The following is a 23,869-nucleotide window of genomic DNA, read 5'->3' on the forward strand; positions in this document are numbered from 1 at the left end:
CTGGCGCCCGACCAGGCTTGTTGGGGTGTCGGGCGTAGAAGTCGGTCAGGAGGGCCGGGTCCAGAATGAAGCTCCTCTTCACCCAGGAGCGTTCTTCGGGTCCGTACCCCTCCCAGTCCACCAGATACTGGAACCCCCGGCCCCGTCGACGGACATCCAGAAGCCTGCGGACGGTCCACGCAGGCTCACCATCGATTATCCGGGCAGGAGGCAGTGCAGGTCCGGGAGTGCAGAGGGAGGAGGTGTGATACGGTTTAATCCGGGACACGTGAAAGACCGGATGAATCTGCAGTGAAGCTGGCAGCCGCAGCGTCCGGGCTGTCAGAAGGGCAGAGCAGACAGTGCGCCATACCCAACGGCATCTCCTGAGGTGGGCCTGGACCAAGGGAACCTCAACCTCTCCCCCCACGGCTGGAAACAATGGGGCTGGTACCCCAAACACACCTCAAAGGGGGAGAGGCCAGTGGCAGATGAGACCTGACTGTTATGGGCGTATTCGATCCAGGCCAGGTGTTGACTCCAGTCCATCGGGTGTGCAGAGGTGACACACCGCAGAGTCTGCTCCAGGTCTTGGTTCGTCCACTCTGCCTGTCTTTTGGTTTGAGGGTGGTACCCGGACGAGAGGCTCACGGTGGCCCCCAGTTCCCTACAGAAATTCCTCCAGACTTGCGAGGAGAACTGGGGACCGCAATCCGAGACTACGTTCGTGGGGATACCATGCAGACACACGACATGGTGGACCAGGAGGTCTGCAGTCTCCTGGGCCATCAGGAGCTTCGGGAGGGCCACGAAGTGGGCCGCCTTGGAGAACCGGTCCACTATCGTCAGGATGGTCAACATACCCTGGGATGCAGGGAGACCCGTGACGAAGTCCAGGCCTATGTGACACCAGGGGCGACGAGGCATCGGCAGCGGCTGGAGGAGTCCTTGGGCCTTTTTATGATCAGCCTTGCCCCTGGCACAGGTGGTGCAGGCCTGGACGTACTCCCGGACGTTGGTTTCCATCGACGCCCACCAGAAGCGCTGCCGGACCACTGCCACGGTTCTACGCACCCCTGGGTGACAGGCGAGCTTCGAACCATGACAGAAGTCCAAGACTGCAGCCCTGGCCTCTGGTGGGACGTACAGCCGGTTTTTAGGTCCATCTCCGGGGTCCGGGTGTCGTGTCAGGGCCTCCCGGATGGTCTTCTCCACGTCCCAGGTGAGGGTTGCGACAACAGTGGAGTCGGGGATGATGGTGTCCGGTGGATCCGACAGCTCTGGCCTGACTTCCTCTTCATGCACCCGGGACAGTGCATCGGACCGTTGGTTCTTAGTCCTGGGGTGATATGTGATCTGGAAGTCAAACCGACCAAAGAACAGTGCCTGGAGTTCAGATGCTTGGCGGTCCGGATGTACTCCAGGTTCCGATGGTCCGTGGAAACCATGAAGGGAACCGTGGCTCCCTCCAGAAGGTGCCTCCACTCCTCAAGAGCCTCTTTCACCGCCAGAAGTTCTCGATTGCCGACGTCATAGTTCCTTTCAGCCGGGGTCAACCTGCGGGAATAGTAGGCACAAGGATGGAGTACCTTATCGGACTCCCCACTCTGGGACAGCACGGCCCCTATCCCTGAGTCAGAGGCATCCACTTCGACATCGCCGCCGCAGCCTTGGCCGGATCAGAGGCGACGGAGTTGGAGGAGATTATAAACCCCAGGAAGGACAAAGAAGTGCAGTGGAATTCACACTTCTCACCCTTCACAAACAGCCGGTTCTCCAACAACCGCTGAAGGACCTAACGTACATGCTTGACATGGGTCTCAGGATCCGGGGAGAAGATGAGAATATCGTCCAGATACACGAAGACAAACTGATGCAGGAAGTCCCGCAAGACGTCATTAACCAAGGCTTGGAACGTCGCGGGCGCATTGGTGAGACCGAACAGCATGACCAGGTACTCAAAATGACCTAACGGGGTGTTAAACGCCGTCTTCCACTCGTCTCCCTTCCAGATCCGAACCAGGTGATATGCATTTCTAAGATCCAACTTAGTGAAAATTTTGGCTCCATGCCGGGGCGTGAACACCGAATCCAGTAGGGGTAACGGGTATCGGTTGTGAACCGTGATCTTGTTCAACCCTCTGTAATCAATGCATGGACAGAGTCCGCCGTCCTTCTTGCCCACGAAAAAGAAACCAGCACCCATCGGGGAGGTGGCGTTCCGGATCAACCCGGCAGCTAACAAGTCCCAGATGTAGGTCTCCATTGATTCGCATTCCGGACGTGAGAGGTTGCACAGCCTGCTGGACGGATACTCAGCGCCCGGTATCAAATCAATGGCACAATCGTACGGACGGTGTGGGGGCAACGTGAGCGCCAGATCTTTGCTGAAGACATCAGCAAGATCATGGTACTCAGCTGGCACCTCCGCCAGATTGGGGGGGACTAAAACCTCCTCCTTAGCTGTCACACCGGGTGGAACCGAGGATCCTAAACACTCCCGGTGGCAGGTTTCGCTCCACTGCGTAACAACCCCAGACGGCCAATCAATCCGGGGATTGTGTTTACACATCCATGGAAAACCCAGAATCACTCGGGAGGTAGAAGGCGTTACATAAAACGCTATCTCCTCCCTGTGATTTCCAGACACAACCATTGTCACTGGCTGTGTCTGATGTTTTATTAGTGGAAGTAGGGTGCCATCTAGTGCCTGCACCGACAATGGTGACGGTAAGGCCTCTAGAGGGAGCCCAACCTCCTTTGCCCATCTGCTATCCAGCAGATTTCCCTCCAACCCCGTGTCCACCAGTGCTGGGGCATGGAGGGTAAGATCCCCGCTTAGGATCGTAACTGGGATTCGTGCGGATTTGCGGGTTTTCCCCTAGTGAGTGTTATGGCCCACCCTTAGCCCAGTCTCTAAAGGCGGGCGTTGTAGTTCGACCGTTTGGGGCAATTTCTCTGTATGTGCTCACTCGAGCCGCAGAAAAAACACTCCCCAAGGGCCAGCCTCCGTTGTCTGTCTTCTGATTTTACTTTAGCCCTGCTCGTGTCCATAGCTTCATCAGCAGGGGGAGCTGTTGCCTCACGGAGGACTGTTGCACTGGAGCGGGGGGACGACGACATCCGTTCGGACCCGGAAGGAAGAGGGACGGCTCGTGCCCGGTCACGCCCCTTGCCTTGCTCCCAGCGATGTTCTTCTAGTCGGTTGTCTAGTCATATAACGAGATCAATAAGCCCATCTAAATCCCGCGGCTCGTCCTTCGCCAGCAAATGCTCCTTCAGGACCGGGGACGGTCCGCTTACGAAGGCGGCGCGGAGCGCAACATTATTCCAGCCGGACCTCGCTGCCGCGATGCGGAAGTTGACTGCATATTTGGCTGCGCTCCGACGCCCCTGTCTCATCGACAGCAGCACGTTCGAAGCGGTCTCGCCACTATTGGGGTGATCAAACACTTGTTTGAACTCCCGCACGAACCCAGTATATGTAGTAAGGAGCCGTGAGTTCTGCTCCCAAAGTGCCGTAGCCCAGGCGCGTGCCTCTCCTCGAAGCAGATTCACCACATAAGCCACCTTGCTAGTGTCAGACGCGTACATGACCGGACGCTGTGAAAAGACGAGCAAACACTGCATTAAAAAGTCAGTGCATGTCTCGACACAGCCTCCATATGGCTCAGGAGGACTTATGTATGCTTCAGGGGACGGGGGGGGGGGGGGGGGGGTTCGTTGAACGGCCACTGGAATATCTGTATCTGGCACCCGGGCAGCAGGAGGTGGTGCCGCAGCAGCGCCCTGCGCGTGCGCTTCCACCTGAGCGGTGAGAGCCTCCATTCTCTGATTAAGGATAACGTTCTGCTTGGTTACCAAGTCCAACCGAGCAGTGAAGGCGGTTAGGATTTGCTGCAGCTCACCTAGTGTGCCTCCTGCGTTTCCATTGGTGGTTCACTCGATGGTTGACGCCCAACAGGATCCATGACAATTGGCCGAGAAATCCTGTTGTGTGAAAGTGTAATGACACGGACCCACAACAGGGGGTGTAAATGAATGGTCAAAGGAAATAAAGAGTAACACTTTTAATGTTGTGAAATGTGCACAACAGATACAGATATGATTCAATACTAAAGTCAGTTTATACAGTTGGTGTCGTGTGGGCAGGCTCGAGGATAGGTGACGCCTGTCCAGATAGGAGTCAGGACCCACACGATTTCCACCGCCAACGGATCTGGAGCACACCGGAGCTGCCAAGTCCAGAGTCCCCAGGTGGCCACCGTCTCCAGCTGTCAGATTGGGTACTGCTGGCAGGAAGCAGAAACAGTCAAAGATGGGTGTGAGCACACACCCAGTAAACAGTCAGCAGAGTTCAGATGAATAAGGGAGAAAAACACCACCTCCCACTCTCACAATATCCACAGTCGTGCAGATCCCAAATCACACTTAACATCTGAGGAGCGGGAACGCCAACTCCTCCTGACCAGCTGCAAGTGTATTGAGATACATCTGCAACTCAGAATATAGATTACAGCTTTTCGAGCTTAGCAGCAAAGTACACTGCGACAATAAGCTTAGCTGAATAAGACACAAGACGGCTGAGAGTTTTACCTGAGTCCCTCTGAAGATTTCTCGGCAAGGGTGTGGTGTCTTCTCCCGGCTTTTATGGATGACTAGATGAGATGATGAGTGACAGCTGTCAGGGTCCCTGTAGCTCCTGGCGGTGAACTGCGCCCTCTGGTGCCTGAAGCCCGTCTACAGGCAGAGCGCCCTCTGGTGTTGGCCAGCAGTACTTCCTCTTCGGGCAGCCCACACAACGACAATGACCCGAAGCACACAGCCAGGATAACCAAGGAGTGGCACCGTAAGAAGCATATCAAGGTTCTGGAGTGGCCTAGCCAGTCTCCAGACCTAAACCCAATAGAAAATCTTTGGAGGGAGCTCAAACTCTGTGTTTTTCAGCGACAGCCCAGTAACCTGGCTGATCTAGAGAAGATCTGTGTGGAGGAATGGGCCAAAATCTCTGCTGCAGTATGTGCAAACCTGGTGAAAAACAACAGGAAACATTTGACCTCTGTAATTGCAAACAAAGGTTACTGTACCAAATATAAACATTGATTTTCACAGGTGTTGAAATACTTATTTGCAGCAGTAACATACAAATAAATGATTAAAAATCATACATTGTGATTTCCGGATTTTTTTTAGATTATGTCTCTCACAGTGGACGTGCACCTAAGATTAAAATTTCAGACCCCTCCATGATTTCTAAGTGGGAGAACTTGCAAAATCGCAGGGTGTTCAAATACTTATTTTCCTCACTGTATATGTCACAGACATGATGAGTGAAACTCTTCAGCCAATGCGGCGTCTACTCCTCTTTATAATGTCTATGTTCGTCTACCTTTGGTTTGTGGCTTTTTACGTCTTTTTCGCCACTGCTGAGATTTTTTATGCCATTTCCGGTTTGTGCCTTCGTTTTCCATAGAGCGAGCCTCGCACTGCTGTACAGTGCTCCGCTCATATTAAACTGATAGATATATGGAGAATTCTGAATCCATCAGTTAGAAATATTACATTTTATTCTAACCAGTGGTGGGCACTGTTCAGCTAATCCGATAACAGATAATTATCAAAGCTAATGTTTTTGTTAGCGGATTAGCTTTTCAGATAAGTTTTAAAACCATCATCGGACCAATTATCTTCTGATGAATTTAGTTCCGATAACAGACTGCTGACCTTTTTTTTTAAATAGGTAGTAACTTGAAAAACATTTATAATCCCTTTTGCTCCTGTCTGCTATGTATTTTGCAGCAGTGAGGTAGCGAAGAGGAGCTGAGCTGAACTCTGCCCCCAGCAGAAAGAGCCTGGCTGCCAAACTGCCACAAAAAAAACATCATTCCTTAACCCTATATAGTGGTCTAGCGATGATGCAGAGGTCTTGAAATGGGAAGCAGGTTTCACTTATGGTTTTGCTTTATAAATAAAATATTCCAGATAGAATAACTACATTAATGTAAACTCTTAAAATATACGAAGTGGGTATATAACACATATCTGTTAATTTTAAAATAATGCACTCATTCTGAAGATTTGAATATTAACACACAGGTGCCAAAAGGGATTATGGGTAAACTTAGCCTCCGCTCATGCTGATTGGTTAACTAATTCATTCTCTGTAAAAAACTAACACAAGTGAATCATGCTTTTGTAAAATATGTCATTTCAGTTTCATAACCTCTGCCTCATTGCTGGACCACTGCATCCTGTCGAGGTAAATGATGCTTTCCTGCAATGAATGATAATAGCAAAACAAATCCTGAATATCTTTGGGATGCTACAAAGGCCTATATTAGAGGATTCACCATTTCATACGTGTCACACCGGAGGAAATGACTGCTGCTGAAGCAAAATGAACTAGAAGCACATTTAAAAAACGCAGAAATGGCTCACAAATCTAATCCAACTAGAACAAACCTTATTAAGATACAAACTGTTAAAGCAGCACTTTGCTTTTGAACAAGAAGGCCTCCAAAGCATTATTTTATCAAAGGCAATGTCTATATGAATATGTCAACAAACCAAGTAAATATTTGGCACACATATTAAACCAAAGACACAATTGTCATATAATAGCAGGGATTAGAGACTCAGGAGGGCAGAGACATTTTGACAGGAAAAGCGTTAACTCAGTGTTTGTATCTTTCTACAAGTCACTATACAAATCTGACAACAACATGCACTTTATAAGTTTTTCTCAAAAATTAAATTACCAACATTGACCAAAGAGCAACAGAAATCTCTAGGGGAGTGTATTCAGGAAAGGGAAATCATAGAGGCAATAACTCTCATGCACAGTGGAAAGGCCCCGGGCCCTGATGGGATGCCAGTAGAATGGTTCAATGCCTTTAGAGACAAGCTCACCCCCTATCTGGCTAAAATGTATAATTATAGCTACGAGACAGCCCACCACCTACCTGAAACAATGTCAATGGCCAGCATTAGCCTGATCTTGAAAAAAACAAGGTTCCAGAAGATCCAGCTTCTTACAGGCCTGTGTCGCTCATTAATGTGGATGCAAAGATTTTTGACCTTGAGCCTTGAACCACTGATACCTATTCTAGTAAGACCTGACCAGACAGGCTTTATTAAAGGGAGGAGCTCCTCTAATAACATTAGGAGGCTGCTGAACATAATACAGCTGGCCAGTGATAGCAATGTACAGGGACTTGTAGTATCTCTGGACTTATCGATAGGGTTGAATGGCCTTTCCTGTTCTATACAATGGAAAAAAATTAAAATAGGCACAGATTTTATTGATTGGGTGAAGTTGCTGTATTACTCCCCAAAAGCGATGGTGATGACCAATTCTTATGGCTCGGACCCATTCTCATTGGAGCGTGGTACCTGTCAAGGATCCCCATTGATTCCCCCCCTGTTTGAACTAGCCATTGAACCACTGGCAGAACTCATTGGATCTACCCCAGTGATTAGAAGTTTCAATGTTAAGGGCACAATGCATAAAATCTCTCTGTACGCAGACAATGTCCTGCTATACTTAGTTGATATAGACACTACTATACCATGCCTGCTCGAATGTCTGCAACAATTTGGACATGTATCAGGCTTTGCGGTTAATCTAATGGGGCTCTGACAGGCTGTGCCCTGCCTAGTAACTTTCCCTTTCAGTGGTCACCTAAAGAGATAATATACCTTGGAATGAGAATTGGTCCTCTGGGAAAATTAGTCAAGCTTAACCTTAAACCAGTCTTAACATGTATTAGGGAAGACCTGCACAGATGGGCAACTCTGCCTTTTTCTTGGCTGGTTAGGATAAGTGTGCTCAAAATTAATATATTGCTTAGGCTCTTATACCCTCTACAGATGTTGTCAAATTCAATTCCCAATAGGTTTTTTTTTTTTGTTTGTTTGTTTGTTTTTTTGAGATTTAGATCAAGTATTTACACAATTCATTGGGCAAGGAAAAAAGTTAGAATGAAAATAAGAAAACTACAGAGAAACAATGAACAGGGTGGATTAGGGGTCCCAAATATGCGATCACACTACTGGACAGTACAACTTCGGTACATTTATGAATGGGTGAATCTAGATATCACAAATACATGGATTGACATGGAATCTAGAAACTGTGGCTTACTGGCACTGAAGGACTTTTGTTAACTATAAGAAAGTAAAACTGGAAGTCCAGAATAACTCGATCACATGGAATAAGATTAAGATTTGCTTCAAACTTCAAAAACATTTTTCTCTCCTGGCTCCCATATGGAGGAATCCAGATTCAACCCCACCCCCCCCCCCCCCCCCCCCCCCCCCCCCCCCCCCCCCCCCCCCCCCCCCCCCCCACCACCATGTCAAGACTCAGCATTTAAAATCTAGCAGGAGAGAGGTTTGGATCACCTCTCCAAACTTTTTGAAGGAAGAACAATGGAGTCCTTTCAAGGCTTAAAAAGTAAATACTCTCTACAGCAGTCTCATTTTTACAGATACCTACAATTAAGACATTATATATCAAAAAACACATACAGGCCCCGAATGAGTGTTTTCTAGAAAATATCCTGAAAAAACCCATGCCGAAAAAAATTATCTCTCATGTCTACGAGACTTTAAGCCTAAATGCTAGCCACTCTACTGATCACATCCGCAAGCAGTGGTCGTCGCCGTCGTCAAAGCAAACTCTAATCAGAGCTTGGCTTCCCTGACATTGTCTTGAAACTGTTTCCTGTCTTTTGCCATCCTACTTTCTTGCTCCATAGAGCCAAACACATCAATTATAGTCTTCTCCCACTTGCATTGGTAAAAGCAGTGGTAGAGTGACATAAACTGCCAGATAGATGATGATACCTGGGAAACAATTATAAAAAATACACTTAGCACTCTGAAAAGTAATACGGATCGAGAGAGGCAATTTAAAATATTACATAGACTTTATTGGACATCACTACTGAGGACCAGGCTCAGCCTGGGACTAACCAAATGCCATAAATGTGACGGGGAAGTGGGTACATATGTGCATATGTTTTGGAATGTATAAAATACAAAGGTTTTGGGGAGACGTGAAGAATGAAGTAGCTGCCCTGGCTGTATGATTTGGAACTTTCACCCCTGCAATGTATCTTAGCAGCTAAACCCGTCAATACAAGGAACACCGATAATGCTAAACTAATTGGAATACTGCTGTACATGACGAGGAAGACAATTCTCAACTTCTGGATTTCCAAGGATGTACCCACACTGGATGACTGGTATAAGGAAGTGCTGCAAATACTACCTTTAGAAAAACTGACTTATACCCTTCATGACAACATTAAGGGCTTTGCCAAGATATGGCAACCACTCCTGGAGAAAGTGGACCCAGACAGACTGAACTGTGTATTAATTAATTGACAACATTGGGGAATACAATATGGCCATTATAATGCCAGCCTAGTTCTGTGTGAATCTTGCTTTGTACTGTATATCCCCCCTTTCAAGTTTTATTTTATGATTTTGTTCAGTGCGACCTGCTGTGGTTTTTTGTTTGTTTTAAAAATTTCAAAAATGGTTCTATAATTCTGTTGAATTTAAATAGTTACATTGCCTGTGTGAACCTCAATAGAAAGAAATAAAAAAAGAAACAATGTACTGTGGTCTGGTCTGGTCTAATCCAGTCATCAACAAAAAGTTAACGGGAGATATTTTTATTTTGGCACGACATTTCTTGCATGTGCATGAGAGCGTGAGATTGATGCTGAAAGCGTGACTGTCACGCCAGATGCGTGAGAGTTGGCAACCCTGTGCATATCCCTGGATTACATAGTGTTAACGTTTTAAGAGACACACCCCCCCCCCCCCCCCCCCCGCGGATGGGGACACCAGTCCACTGCAGATTACTTCATCAGTCAAAACCAGTACCCCTTTGGTGCTGTGTGATGGAATGGGTCATTGCAGCTGAAGTGAACACATACAGGTAGTGTTATGGGGAATCAAACTCAGATCTACAATTTTGTAGAACTCCTAATTCCTTTGACCTACCAGTGTGTGTGTGTGTGTGTGTGTGTGTGTGTGTGTGTGTGTGTGTGTGTGTGTGTGTGTGTGTGTGTGTGTGTGTGTGTGTGTGTTTTAACAAAAAAAATCATTTATCCCTTCCAAGCAGCATGTTCAAATAGATATAATCACTTTGGTTTAAATCTCTGACAGTGCCAAGCAGCTGAAGTAATGACTAACACCTGGCCAGTTTTTCTGCAGGAAGCTGTGTGGAGGTTCAGGGATACAGTGAAATGTAGTAATAACTGAGGTTCAGTATGTACCATTCGCACAGGCACAGAGCAACGGCCCGTATCTTCAGTATTTATTATTACCCATGCAGGTAATTGGTTATTGATTAGTCAAGACTTTACTTTCTGTGTCTGCGCTAAATTGTACCATATATCATTCGGTTTGGAATTGATTCCACCTCTGTGATAAATCTCATTTCAGCATGTTCAACTCTGCTATGAATGGCTGTGTAAAAGGACAAAAGAGAGCACCTGATGTTGAAGCATGTCAGGGCTCCTGTCTGAAAACCATCTGACGTTTGATGCCAGAGGACTACTGGAATGAAGTAACTCACTTATTGAAACTTGCAGGAGCCATGTAAGAGTGACGTTAGATACATATTGTGGATAAAGCATAAATATAAGATCTGGGGTTTTTTTGTTTGTTTGTTTGTTCGTTTTTGTTTTTGTTGTTGTTTTTGTTTTTGTTTTTGTTTTATAAAACTGTATTCAGACTGTGGTGATATTCAGAAAGACAGAAAAAGTTGCTGGATTGGAGTCAGATTAAAATTTCTATAACAAGCCTTTAAGTTATTTGTATTTGACACCACTTTATAAAAACATTTTTGAGATACTCTTATTAACCGTTTTGACCGTTGGGGTTTTACATAATTATTGTATGGCCTTGCCTTACAATATAAAGCGCCTTGGGGCAACTGTTTGTTGTGATTTGGCGCTATATAAAAAAAAAATTGATTGATTGATTGATTGATTGATTGATTGATTGATTAATACAATTACAATGAAAAGCTGGTTTTAAACTGAGGATTATAGTGTGCTTTAAAAAAAATGACATGCTAATTTACTGGAAGTACATTACTGCCTTCAAATCATTATTCACTGACTGCCCACATCACCTGAATTTTAGCTTAGTACTTTACTCTTGTGTTAATCTTAGGAGTGGTTTACTCATAGGAGGTGTTTTTTTTACTGTTCCTCAAGTCTAATACTTCTGCTACTTTTTCAGTGTAACTGCTGTGAATTTGAATTCATTTATTTACATCTGTGTGAATCCTGTGTGATTCTTAGGAGTGGTTAGCTTATTCATTATTGGTTAGCGTGTGCTTGCTTGGCCATTCGGGGTTTTCACATATCCCATAATCCCCTGCGTGCCAGAGAGTCGCTGCAGTCAAAACAACATAGAGAATCCACATGATGACAATTGTAAATGAATATTACACTACAAAAATGAATTTTTCTATGCTTTTCATCACGTTAATAAGAGACTGCAAGCATGATACCCTGAAAACTTGCTAAAACAATTATAACAAATAATCCGTGTCTGCTACGTTTAATCTGCGTGGAATTTAATAAGCGCAAACTGAATTTCAGACATATTATATAACACGCAACAAAATATAAACGCAACACTTTTGGTTTTGCTCCCATTTTGTATGAGATGAACTCAAAGATCTAAAACTTTTTCCACATACACAATATCACCATTTCCCTCAAATATTGTTCACAAACCAGTCGAAATCTGTGATAGTGAGCACTTCTCCTTTGCTGAGATAATCCATCCCACCTCACAGGTGTGCCATACCAAGATGCTGATTAGACACCATGATTAGTGCACAGGTGTGCCTTAGACTGCCCACAATAAAAGGCCACTCTGAAAGGTGCAGTTTTGTTTTATTGGGGGGGATACCAGTCAGTATCTGGTGTGACCACCATTTGCCTCATGCAGTGCAACACATCCTTCGCATCATCCGTGAAGAGAACACCTCTCCAACGTGCCAAACGCCAGCGAATGTGAGCATTTGCCCACTCAAATCGGTTACGACGACGAACTGGAGTCAGGTCGAGACCCCGATGAGGACGACGAGCATGCAGATGAGCTTCCCTGAGACGGTTTCTGACAGTTTGTGCAGAAATTCTTTGGTTATGCAAACCGATTGTTTCAGCAGCTGTCCGAGTGGCTGGTCTCAGACGATCTTGGAGGTGAACATGCTGGATGTGGAGGTCCTGGGCTGGTGTGGTTACACGTGGTCTGCGGTTGTGAGGCTGGTTGGATGTACTGCCAAATTCTCTGAAACGCCTTTGGAGATGGCTTATGGTAGAGACATGAACATTCAATACACGAGCAACAGCTCTGGTTGACATTCCTGCGGTCAGCATGCCTATTGCACACTCCCTCAAATCTTGCGACATCTGTGGTGTTGTGCTGTGTGATAAAACTGCACCTTTCAGAGTGGCCTTTTATTGTGGGCAGTCTAAGGCACACCTGTGCACTAATCATGGTGTCTAATCAGCATCTTGGTATGGCACACCTGTGAGGTGGGATGGATTATCTCAGCAAAGGAGAAGTGCTCACTGTCACAGATTTAGTCTGGTTTGTGAACAATATTTGAGGGAAATGGTGATATTGTGTATGTGGAAAAAGTTTTAGATCTTTGAGTTCATCTCATACAAAATGGGAGCAAAACCAAAAGTGTTGCGTTTATATTTTTGTTGAGTATATATTAGTCTGGAACAAAGAGGACAAACAGTGTTGTAAAGAACAATAATCAAGACATTAAAGAGCAAACTTCACTTTCTCCCAGAACGACATGATCAGGAAGCGATCATAGCTCACAGCAGCTCTCATTGAAAATAATGGAGAGACAGCCTGTGATTCTCGCATGTTTACATAAAACAAATGCAATAACAACATCTAAAAACCCAGAGAATATATTTACACGAGTTTTAGGCACAATATAAAAATAGTTTTATGTTGCGATGTTAATGGTGTTGTCCATGTGCAGCGGTTAAAGTGCAGCGTGATCAGAGCGTCTCAATGCAGTTCTCAATGTTACTGAGATCTCGCAGCACAGCGACCTCTCCAAGGTTTTGTGGGATTTGAAACCTGAAAAGCCTCAATACCCTTGAATTTCCTAGTGCACAAAGTACACTACTTTACACCCTCCATAAATCCTGCGTGATGTTGGAAGATAGTGTGGCTCTCTTAGAGAGCCGTCTCCGTAAATTAGAACAGCTTCTTAGCTCACTGGAGTTAGATGTTACAGGCACTCCAGATGAGGTTAGCATTGGGCTGGCTAACGTGCCCATTAGCATCAGCCTACAAATGCCGGCTGTGGAGAACGGCTTTCGGACTGTGGCTAGGAGGAAGACCCGTAGGGCTTGGTACCCAGTTGTGGTACCCCGATCACACTCGCCACTGTGAACTGTGAATTGGTTCTCCTCCTTGGATTTGCCTGATGTGAATTCTCTGAGCCCACAAGTGACTTCCACTCCTCTCTCCAGGCTGAAACGCTGGACTTTAGTGATAGGGGATTCTATCACCCACAAAGCCAGGTTACAGACGCTGGCTGATGTTAAATGTATTCCAGGGGACAGAGCTCCTGACACTGTATCCCATCTTAGTGTGCTGATGCTGCAGAAGGGAAGACAGACTAAGGAACATGACATGAGATATAGTCACATAGTTATTCATGTCGGCACCAATGATGTCAGGATGAAGCACTCAGAGGTCACAAAAATGGACATAGAGAGGAGTTGTGACCTTGTCAGAAAGATCAGTCAGCATCGATTAATAGTCTCTGGTCCCCTCCCCTGCCGGGGTACTGATGAGGTGTTTAGCAGGCTGACATCATTAAATAGGTGGCTGACACAATTTTGCAGACAGCAAGGCTTTAGCTTTATTGATAACTGGCCTTTGTTCTCGGGCTGCCATGGCTTGCTGATGCCGGATGGCCTCCACCCTATTGGGGAAGGCGCCGCCATCTTGTCTGCAAACATAGATAGAGCTCTACAGGGAGGGTAACATTAGGAATTTACAGCAGGCCACAGAGCAGGTGATTAGAGACCCTGCAAGGCTTATGACAAATGTGGGTGTAGAATCCATTATCTTAGCAGGGAAATTAGTGCAGAAAATCCAATATGGTGCAGTTTATCTGCTAGGGAGGGAAATTCAACAAGTTGAGACTGTGGCCTGCTTCATGACATGTGCATAAAAATCACAGAGGGATATGCTTTGCAAACTTAATACTCAATACGACATTGGATGATGTTGAAATTGAGGATGTCCCAGTGGTTGTTCCAGTAATATCAAAGATTTAGTGTCTGCTACCTACAATGCATGTGGCATGTCTCAAACCTAAACCTACTTCTAGGCATCTTATATATGCTACTGTGGAACCACCCCTAAACCCATACAGTTCAACTATGAACCCCACTGAGGTCCTTAGTATGGGTCTCATTAACATAAGATCACTGTCCTCAAAATCATTGTTGATTAATGATCTAATTATTGATCATCACTTAGATATGATTGGGTTATGTGAACTGCCTTAAACCGACAGCTGTACTCCCCTTAAATGAGGCCTGCCCACTACCGTATACATTTAGTCACGTCCCCCATGATGCGAAGCAAGGCGGGGGTGTTGCTCTTATTTATAAATCTAGGTTTAGCTTATTAGCTGTTGGGGGTCACAAATATAACTCATTTGAGCATCTGATTCTCTGCTCTGCTCAGGATATTACGCTTTGCCAAGGCTTAGAAGAAGAAAAATCAGCAGTATTACTTTGTCACTGTATATAGGCCTCCTGGCCCATATTCTGAATTCTTAGATGAATTTGGTGCGTTCATCTCTAACTTGTCAACTAGTGCAGATAACACTCTAATCATTGGTGACTTTAACGTTCATATAAATAAGCCTTCTGATCCCCTTTGCAAATCATTTATGGAGATTGTGGATGCATTAGGATTTCTGCATTGCATTCGGGACTCAACGCACATTAGTGGAAATAGCCTGGATTTGGTTCTTGCGTGTGATATAGGTGTCACGAATATTGACATCATGCCTCTTACATCAGTGGTCTGTGATCACTCACTTATTAAGTTTACAGTTTCACTGTTGTTTCACTGTTTAGTGGAACAACAACCTTATATATCACTACGGCGATGCATTAACTCCTCAACTAAGACTGAACTTGAAGCTAGACTGTATCATGGTCTGGGCTGTTTGGCTGTTTTTTGTTTTCTTTATTTCCCACCAGGTGGCGCGGAAGCGGAGCTGAGCACCTGGAGACCTCACCTGCAGCTCGTTTCCACCTGATCAGGAGCTGCTGTATTTAAAGCCTGGTGATGCAGCTGTTCATGGCCAGAGACTTGATTAAGCCAACTTGTGTTTGATGATTATGTTGCTGTTGAAAAGGAGGATTCGCTGATTGATGACTGATTTGCCAGTTGAGTGAATGAATGAACTCTCTACGAACCTACCAAACAACCTTCAGCTTCTGTTCAGCCATCAGACAGCATACTTCCTGAGGTAATCCAGGTTCTCTATCTCCCACTATAGAGCCTGCAACTTTGGCATTCCCTCGCGCCTCCCTGTTTGAGCTTCTATGCCAATTTGTTTGATCAGCTTCTACCTGCAGCTTGCATCTGGAACTTTCCCTGTTCTGCATCTGCCAGTGAAGTTTTTGATCCTAAACTCAGCCTGGAAGTATTTGCTGTGTAAATCTGACAGTGAACACTCTTAAAATAACTGTCTGCATTGTAAAGTGCTTTGGACTCACCTCAGCCCTCTCCTCATCCTCAGAAACTCAGCTTCGTTGGCGGCCAACTGGTGCCAGCTCCCCTCCTGGTTCAGTTCTCGCTGTGGCTTACAGCTGTTCCACCGCCTGGAGCAGGCCATGTTCTCCAATCTACAGACCGCCTGACTTTATAATTGTTCTATTGATTCGTGTGTAATTAAATATCAGTTATTCATATCATTCCATCTCTGCTTCCTTGCATTTGGGTCCAGTTCAAATCCTGGTCGGCTTAAATCCACACCTAATCATAACAGACTGCCTGATATTTGGCAAATACCCAATCAGTAGACAGTCTTGTGGTAGGTTAAACTCAGTGCTCAAACTACACTCGACATGATTGCGCCACCTGTTAAACCGCGCTCCCCCAAATACAGTCACCTTGGTTCAATGATTACCTGTGTGTGACCTCAAGCATAAGGCTAGAGGTCTAGACAGAAATGGCATAGTTCAAAATTAGAAGTATTCCACCTTGCATGGCGTGATGCTATCTTAGACTATAGCATGCATTACTGGCAACAAAGCGGACCTATTACTCTGATTTGATCAACAAAAACGAGCATAAGTCAAAGTTCTTGTTCAACACGTGGCAACAATTATTCATGGACAACCACCTGTAGTTCGCATCTCCTTTTACAGCACAAGTTTTCCTGGATTACTTTGAAAAGAAAATAGAAGACATTAGGTTAATAATATCCCAGCATGCCTTAACCCAGCCACTACACCCTGCTATTGAGGTGGGCTCATTACTGAGGTATTACCTAGATTTAGAGAATTTGAGAGTAGCTCTCGAGGCATGCTGACGAAACTCATAATGTCAACAAAAACCACAACCTGTTATTTGATCCTATACCAACAAAACTGTTTAGGACCTGTGGCCCACTCTTGGGCCGACTGTGCTGGAATGATTAATCTTCTTTAACTTCTGGATCTGTTCCTAAATGTTTCAAATCTGCAGTGAATAAACCATTACTTAAGAAACCTAATCTTGAGGCAAGCACACTCCGCCAACCTGAAGAGGGCAAAGCACCTTTTTCCGGTCGAGAACCATGGCCTCGGATTTGGAGGTGCTGATCTTCATCCCAGATGTTTCACATTCGGCTGCAAACTGCTCCAGTGCATGCTGAAGGTCCTGATTTGACAAAGCCAACAGAACCACATCGTCCGCAAACAGCAGAGACGAGATTCTGTGGTTCCCAAACCAGACCCCCTCTACACCCTGACTGCGCCTAGAAATTCTGTCCATAAAGGTAATGAACAGAACCAGTGACAAAGGGCTGCCCTGGCGGAGGCCAACGTGCACTGGAAACAGGCTTGACTTACTACTGGCAATGCGAACCAAGATCCTGCTGTGGTTGTACAGGGACCGGATAGTCCTTAACAATGGACCCCGGACCCTGTACTCCCGGAGCACCCCCCACAGGGCGCCTTGAGGGACACGGTCGAACGCCTTCTCCAGATCCACAAAACACATGTGGACTGGTTGGGCGAACTCCTATGAACCCTCGAGCACCCGATGGAGGGTGTGGAGCTGCTCCAGTGTGCTACGACCAGGACAAAAACCACACTGCTCCTCCTGAGGTTCGACTATTCGTCAAATTCTCCTCTCCAGTACTCTGGAATAGACCTTACTGGGGAGGCTGAGGAGTGTGATCCCCCTGTAGTTGGAACACACCCTCCGGTCCCCTTTATTAAATAGGGACCACCACCCCGGTCTGCCAATCCAGAGGCACTGTCCCCGACCGCCATACGATGTTGCATAGACGTGTCAAACAAGACAGTCCTACAACATCCAGAGACTTAAGGTACTTTGGACGGATTTCATCCACCCCAGGAGCCTTGCCACCGAGGAGCTTTCTGACCACCTCGGTGACTTCGGCCTGGGTGATGGATGAGTCCGCCTTTGAGTCCCCAGTCTCTGCTTCCTCTTAGGAAGATGGGATTGAGGAGATCCTCTAAGTATTCATTCCACCGCCCGACAATATCCCCAGTCAGGGTCAACAGCCCCCCACCCGCACTGTAGATAGTGTTGGTGGAGAGCTGCTTCTGCCTCCGGAGGCATCGGACAGTTTGCCAGAATTTCTTCGAGGCAGACCGATAGTCCTCCTCCATGGCATCCCCAAACTCCTCCCAGACCCGAGTTTTTGCATTGCGACCACACACGCTCCAGCATGCTTAGCCTGCCGGTACCTGTCAGCTGCCTCCAGAGTCCCACCTGCCAACAAAGACAAGTAGGACTCCTTCTTCAGCTTGACGGCATCCCTTACTTCCGGCATCCACCACCGGGTTCGGGGATTGCCGCCGCGACAGGCACCAGAGACCCTGTGACCACAGCTACGAGTGCTGCATCGACAATGGAGGTGGAGAACATGGTCCACTCGGACTCCATGTCTCCAACCTCCCCCGGGATCTGGGAGAAGCTCTCTCTGAGGTGGGAGTTGAAGACCTCACAGAGGGTTCCGCCAGTCATTCCCAGCAGACCCTCACGATACGTCTGGGCCTGCCAGGTCTGACCGGCTTCCTCCCCTCCCAGCAGATCCAACTCACCACCAGGTGGTGATCGGTCGACAGCTCAGCCCCTCTCTTCACCCAAGTGTCTGAGACACGTGGCCAAAGGTTAGATGATATGACTACAAAGTTGATCATAGACCTCCGGCTCAGGGTGTCCTGGTGCCACGTGCACTTATGGACACCCTTGTGCTTGAACATGGTGTTCATGATGGACAAACCATGGCTAGCACAGAAGTCCAACAACTGAACACCGGGTTCAGATCGGGGAGGCCGTGCTTCCCGATCACCACCCTCCAGGTCTCACTGTCGCCGCCCACGTGGGCGTTGAAGTCCCCCAGGAGAACAATGGAGTCCCCAGTCAGAGCACTATCTAGTACCCCCTCCCAGGGACTCCAAGAAGGTCGGGTACTCTGCACCCGTAGGCCGAGACAACAGGGAGAGAGCTGTCCCTGACCCGGACGCGTAGGGACGCAACCCTCTCATTCACCGGGGTGATCTCCAACACATGGCGACTGAGCTGGGGAGCAATGGGCAATGCTACCCCCACCCGCCACCTCTCCCCATGGGCAACACCAGAAAAGTGGAGCACCCAGCCCCTCTCCAGGAGTTGGGTACCAGAGCCTAAGCTATGCATGGAGGTGAGCCCGACTATCTTTAGTCAGTACCTCTCAGCCTCCCTCACAAGCTCAGGCTACTTCCCCCCAGCAAGGTGACATTCCACATCCCAACAGCCAGAGGCTGTGAGCACGGACCGGCCGCCAGTCCACCCACCCTCTACCGCCACCCAGTCCTCTCTGCACCAACCCCCATGGCCCTCTCTGCAGGTGGTGAACCCACAGGAGGGTGGGCACATGTCGCTCTTTTGGGCTGGGCCCAGCCAGGCCCCGTGGGCTAAAGCTCGACCACCAGGCACATGCGCGCGAGCCCCCAACCCCAGGTCTGGCTCCAGGGTGGTGCCCCGGCTCTAGCCATACCGGGCGATGTCTTGGTCCTGGTCATGGGAGCTTCTGAACTGCCCTTTGTCTGACCCATCCCGTAGGACTTTTTGCCATGGGAGACCCTACCAGGGGCACGAAGCCCCGACAACATAGCTCCTAGGATCATCCAGGTATGCAAACTCCCCCACCACGATAACGTGGCAGTTCAAGGGGGAGACCTCCCTACCTAGCTGACCTAATTAAACCTTACGTACCAGCCCAGGTTTTGCGTTCTCAGGGTGCAGGACTACTTTGTGTCTCTAGGGTGAATAAGAAGTCCGCCGGTCATAGAGGTTTCTCTTATTGTGCCCTATTCTGTGGAATGATCTCCCTGCCTCAATAAAACAGTCAGATTCTGTAGAGACTTTCAAGTCCAGACTTAAGACACACTTATTTTCCCTTTCATATGGCTAGCATACTGGCATAGTATAGTTCTACGCTTTTTGTTCTTTAATTCATTTATAGGAAACGGAGCATGCCGCAGCCTCAACTTTACATAAATTCTGGGTCTTTTAGTGAAGCTTAGGACTAGTGGCCGGCGATCACCTTAGTATTTCCTGTTTTCTTGTTGTTTAATGCTGGCAAATTATACTGTATTCTTGTCTTTCTGATGCCTGATTCTGTTTTTTCTCTCTGTTTAAGGTGCAGCTCCATCCAGAGATGGGTGTGGTATTTGTGCTGGAGACCCTCATGTCCTGTGCACCAGCAGCATTTCCTGCATATTCATTTTGTGAATTGTTCTCTAATTTTGTGAAATGTTCTGTAATTTGTGTCTCTAGCATGGCCCAAGCAGAGGGTCACCCCTTTAAGTCTGGTCTGTTTGATGTTTCTTCCTCAGAGGGAGTTTTTCCTTACCACTGTTGTTCTGGGGGGTTAGTAAGGATAGACTTTACTTGTGTGAAGCACCTTGAGGCAACTCTGTTGTGATTTGGTGCTATATAAATGAAAATAAATAATAAAAATAATAATAAAATAAAATAAAATTGATGCACTATTTTGTCCCTTTCATCCATAAAGTTGAAATATGTGAGAGACAGCTAAACAGATGTCCAGGGTATCGAAAGGATGGAATGAAGACTCAGACGAAGAAGTAAAGTTCAGTCTATTTACTTGTTTGTTGTTCATAAATATATATATATATATATATATATATATATATATATATATATATATATATATATATATATATATATATATATATATATATATATAAAAGAATGAAACAGAATGTGACTTTTTAACCTCTTAAAATACGTCAAGGTTAGCCATCTTTGAACTTGTCAAAGGTCTGTGTCCCAAGAATGTTCCCTGTGAATTTGAAGACCCTGGCAGCAATAGGACTGGACTTGTGCTGAGCACAGACAGACAGATGGATGCAAAGTCTTTACAATACCCGATGGCCATATTTGATTGACTCGGGTAAAAATGCATGTACACAGTGGGAGAACACAGTTGAGAAATCCTACAAAGCCATCATGTATGCACTTTTCACTGACTCCTATTCATCGCACCAACCTAGATCTTGATGGATAAGGACTTTTCATTGCCTTTTGTGCAAACCTTTTGATGCCAAATCTGTCAAACCTACACCAGCAATCACTAAATCTATTTTCTAAAGAAGAAAAGTGAAGTAGTAAAGCCTTTAAGGAGCACAAAAGAACAGCAGCAAAGCTGAAGAATAACCAGTGTCAGCTGCCAGTGGAGGAAGAGGTAGTCTCTCTCTCTCTCTCTCTTAGTTCATGAAGTTCACTGGCTTCTGAATATTTTTGCATTTGCAGGTTGATATTTTATTCATGCTCAGGAATATTCATTGATATTTTCATGGCATTTTGTGTTGCAGTTCATCTCGCAGATGATGAGCTTTCTGATCGGGTTGGTCAGCAGGGTGTTCTGTGGTCACATGACCCTTTAACTTTAACTAGTAATGACTTCATGACTTTCTTTGCTAATAAAATTTTAACTATTAGAGAAAAAATTACTCATAACCATCCCAAAGACATCGTTATCTTTGCCAGGTTGCCCAGCACGAGTGAAACTAATCATCTTCCCTCCTTGCACACTGGGATTTTAACGAAACGCAACTAGGTTCTCGTGTTGAAACAGACTATTCTTTGACTGTTTCTTTTGGTTTTCAGGGCATTATGTGGCTCCAGGTCATAACTGGTGCAACTGTGAATCTTTTGAATGCAATAATCAATTGCGTCTTACTATATCCTCTGGATATGGGAGTTGCATGAGTACAACTACAATATTACTGCTATGATAGTGTACAACTCAAATGAGTTCTAATCATGGTGCTGTTTGTCTGCTTTGTGTTGTTGGCTTTGATGTTTTCATCAAAGGGGTTCTGCATTAGCCAATGTCATCTCACAATACTCCTTAGCTGTGTTCTTGTTTGTGTACATCTGCCACAGAGGGTTGCACAAGGCTACATGGGGCGGTGAGTTACGGAGAGTGGGTGTCATGTAGAATTTTTAACAAAGTCATTATTTTAACAAGGAATCCCAGAAAATATAGGGTGTAGTGCTAGGTATTGTTACGTGAGTGCTCCACCATATAGCAATAAAATGATACCTTCACTCATTAAATGCTGACTTTAAAATACACTGAAGATATACACTAAAGTTTAACTCTGGCTTTAAATAATTGCAGCAAAGTAATAATGTGCTGTTATGGAATGAAAACTAAATACCGTTAAAAGCAGCTCTGTAATGAAGCAAGCTGCCTGCAGAGCTGTGTGAAGGAGCAGAGACGAGGCAAAATAAGCATTTTTATGACACCTGGGTTAAAGAAATCTACTGTAGGACTGAGATATGGATGATGTGGAGCAGTGTATAATAAATGTTGGTGTGTCTTTGGGAACCCGGCCAGTTCTCAAGTGGGGTCTGGTAGGCCACCAAAGCAGGAACCAGGTGAGACGGTATGAAGGTTTCAGGTCCACGACGCGTCGAGCTGGGTGTTGGACTTCTTACTTCAGAGATGGTACCAGTCATCGCTTTGAGACCATACCAAGATGAGAAAGTTAGTGTCCCTTGGGGTTTTGTCAAAATAATAATAGCGGGTGGATTTTTTTTTTAGTAAAAACACTCAAAAATATGTTACTTTTCCATTGATAAGGTGAGAAAAAATACTATTTAAAAACTCTTATTAATGATTTAAAAGGGGGGAAAATCAAATTGGAAAATTTGAAGAAAAAAGTTTAAAGATGGAATTTAGTTTTGCCAAAACTAAGTTTTGCAGAATCTTACAAAAAAAATCAAGATGAAAAAGTAAGAGAGAGAGAGAAAGTGAGAGCAAAAAAATGAAAGGAGTGAAACAGCAAAAAAATCAGTTTAAAAAGCCAAGAAATGAAGCAAAATGACTGCAGCAAAGAGAAAGTGCTTCTTTGTTCCCAGTGTGGCTTTTCAAAGGATCACAGAGCGTGGTCTTAAACCCTTCCCACACATCATGTTGAATTACCAGTTCATTGTGAACAACTCTGGGATAAATAGAAAAAAAATCAAGAAACTAATAATGAAATTTCCTCTGATTAACAATTATTTTAACTTAAATGAGATCTGTAGAGGGCGGCACCGTGGCTTAGGGTGTTTGCGTGGGGACCCTCCTGTTGCTCTGGCTTCTTCCCACTACCACAGACATGCAGTTTAGATGAATTGGAAAATTTAAATAGACCTTAGGTATAACTGAGTTTGTCTGTCTATATGAAGTCCTGCGATAGATTGGTATCCTGTCCAGGGTGTACCCTGCCTCACGCCCTGTGACTCCTGGGGTAGGCTCCAGTCCATCTGTGAACCTTGATTGGTAGGAATTACAGGGAAAAAAAGTCCACGTGTGTCTACGAGGTTAAAATACCTTATTCTACCACATTTCATTTGCATGATAAATCAAATAGCTATATTCTGCAATTTAGTTTCACAAATAATTATTTGAATGAAAGAAAGAAAGGGGTTTTTTTTGTTGTTGTTGTTAAGATTGTTGGGAAAGTGTAGTGACACGGACCCACAACAGGGGGCGTAAATGAACGGACAATGGATAAGCCAAAATATAACAATTTAATGTTGCAAATTGTGCACAACGGAATACAGACAAATGCAGTTTGAGAATGATAGTCAATTATACGAAAAGTGACGTGTGGGCAGGCTCGAGGATAGAAGACGTCCGTCCAGAGAAGAGCCGGGTCCCACACGGCTTCCACCGCCAACGGATCTGAAGAACACCGAAGCCGACAAGTCCTGAATCTCCAGGTGGCCACCATCTCCAGCTGTCAGACCTGGTACTGCTGGCAGGAAGCAGAGACAGTTAATGGTGGGTGTGTGGATACACACCCAGTAAATCCTCACACACAGATACAGTTCCTCCGGGAGGGAGCACCTCCACCTCTGAAGTAGGAACACACTAGCAGCTCCTGTTACCACTTACCTGGATGGAGTGAGAGGCGAAGACGTCGCTTCTCTCACTACACGCCAACCCAGCAGAGTGCACCACAGGAAAAATGGCTGCAAAACAGATCGGACGTAAGTCACAGTAGGGATACAGCAGAGAATATTACCTAAGTAGTAGATGATATCT

Source organism: Thalassophryne amazonica, chromosome 9 (assembly GCF_902500255.1).
Source record: "Thalassophryne amazonica chromosome 9, fThaAma1.1, whole genome shotgun sequence".
Taxonomy (NCBI): domain Eukaryota; kingdom Metazoa; phylum Chordata; class Actinopteri; order Batrachoidiformes; family Batrachoididae; genus Thalassophryne; species Thalassophryne amazonica.